Genomic DNA, 2,591 nt, shown 5'->3' with positions numbered 1-2,591 from the left:
GTGTGCAAGTATGTCTCTGTCTCTTTTTCTTTCTCACACACAATATTTTTGTGTTATATTGTTTGTATGGAAAAGGCTTAACTTGCTTCCAATTCACATGAGACAATTGGTTTGTTCGGCTATTATATGTGCAACATAAAATGAATTAGCCTTCTAAGGAAGCTTTGATTTTATATGTGTCAGGGCCCATTTCAACTTTAAAACTTCCCTCTGGTACATGGTAACTTGTAATAGTTGCACAATAAATCATAAATATGTGTATTTCACCTCAGTTTTATCTCAGGGTGATTTATTTAAATAACAGTGATATGTTAAAACTGTTTTTTTTTAAATTAAAGAAATGTTAGCAAAGATCTGCTTGTCATTAATTCCTTCACTCACAGTTCTATGAGAATTGCATGACCATGATTCCAGTATCCACTTTGCCACTTACTGTCTCATTCTTGGTAACTGCCCAGGCTTCTTTAGCTTTGAACTCTTCACTGCCATGGGGATTTTGATACCAATGTGTAGTGATAGGGCTTTATGATCCTTTCACCTGTCACTGCAGGTGGCTGGACTGGCTTGATCTTGTGCAGACTGGCTTGATCTTGTGCTGTCCTTGCGCAGGCAGGCACAGCTGCTGTGAGTTTATGAGCATAACAACAACATCATCTCTAGGAGCCCTCCCCATCCTCTGGCTTTGATTCCAGCCCTCTCTTCACACTGTTCCCAGGATGATGCAAGGAGGAGGTTGGTATAGATGATCCATTAAGAGCTGAGCACTTCACAGTTACTCATTATCAGTTGGAGAAAAAAAATCTTTCATTAAAAAAATTTCTAATATGTGAATTGCTCTTGTTTTCATTATGGTTGGATTTTGTAAGCGATCCACTACTAAACAGTGGATCATGTGGGAAAGGGTCCAAAGGGGAAAGCCATGGACTATAATGCTTGCTAGAATGTGAAAAGCTCTGGGGACTCATAAGGTTTTTAAAACCTTAGAAACACACAGGATATCTCGAACCTCTGTCTATTTCTCTTTATCTTCATGAAACATATAAAATAGAACACCAAGTTTGAAAATTAAAGTGCTGGACAAGGTATTTACTTCTGATCTTACTGAACAGTTCTTTAAAAGTGGGACAGACTAATCAGGCAGAGCAAAGTAAGGCAGGGTGCATGTCAGTGGAAGGGAAGCAAGGCCAGGCAAAGCAGCTGCAGGAGTTGTTTTATTCTGCTTTCTGAATGTGAGACAGCAGGAGACAGAGCAACTGAGCAGAGATTCAGAATCAATTGAGGGTGACTTGTGGAAAAGTCTAGCACTTGACACATATGGATGTGTGTCAAGTAAGAGAGATTGATGAAACAGGCAGCATCAAGAAAAATACTCCTTTTTTTTTTCCTTTCTTAAAGGCAGGGTCTCACTATATAGTCCTGGCTGACCTGAAACTATGAAGAGGTTGACCTTGAATGCACAGAGATCCACCTGCATCAGCCTCCTAAGTGCTGGGAGACCCATCCCCCACTCCCATCCCTGTTAACACATGCAAGCAACAAGAATGCCTCCTGTCTCCAGATATCATGATAGCATCCGTAAAGATAGCCGGCTTTCATTTTAGGTGGGTCCTTGCAGTGTGTGTGTGGGGGGATAGTGGCCATAAGGAAAGATAATCTGTACTTTTTCTTTAATACACACACACACACACACACACAAACACAGGGCAGGGGGGTAGAAAAGGAAGGGTGCACACATAAATTTGTGTCTTAATTGGCCATCTGCTTAGTTTCTTGCTCTCATCCCATGACTGGACAAGGATTTAAAGAATGTGCCAGGTTTCCTTGGCTATGAACTTGTTTTTTCTTGTATCCAACATGCATATTGGCGTGGCCTTTTAACTAGTCATTCACTGGATGGGGAGTGGGGATACGATGGAATCCTTGATGTGTTTCCAAATGTTGCTGGTTTTTTAGCCTTAAAACCAACAGCCCAAAGACATTTGAAGGCCAAAGGCTTTGATGTGCTCCACACAGGATAGCACACTCCATTTGCCCAGCACCACGATTTAAGAGTCTTTCTCTCCTCTCACCCCTCTCTCTCTTTCTCTTTCTCTTTCTCTCTCTGTCTGTCCCTCTCTGCAGTGATTACAAAAGGTCAGCATGTTAGTTTTTTCACCGTTTTTGTTTGTTTTTGTTTTCTGGTTGAAAAAACAAAAGACAGAACAAGGATCTTGGAAATTTATCCATGACAAGGGACATTCTGTGCCTACAGAATATGTCTGCTCCATTATGAGGCCTGACTATACTTCCCACTGTACTCGATTATGCCAGTTGAAGGTGCCTGAGACTCATTGCCACATTCCTAATTTAGTTTACAAACACAAAACCCATGATTCCTCTAAACATGATTTCTAGAACTCTCTTTTCAAAATAGAAGCAGCTGACCATCACGGTTCTTTTCAAAGCACAAAGGATCACGTCTGCATTTTTCATTTTGAGCATGACTGCACTCTTAAGGGACGGGCCAATTTCTTTAGAATAAGAAATGGGTGAGTCACCAGTCAGAATGGCTAAGATTAAAAATTCAGGTGACAGCAGATGCTGGCGAGGTT

This window comes from Mus pahari, chromosome 6, assembly GCF_900095145.1.
Source record: "Mus pahari chromosome 6, PAHARI_EIJ_v1.1, whole genome shotgun sequence".
In the NCBI taxonomy this organism is placed as follows: domain Eukaryota; kingdom Metazoa; phylum Chordata; class Mammalia; order Rodentia; family Muridae; genus Mus; species Mus pahari.
The sequence above is the reverse complement of the archived record's forward strand: the minus strand, read 5'-3'. Positions refer to the sequence as shown.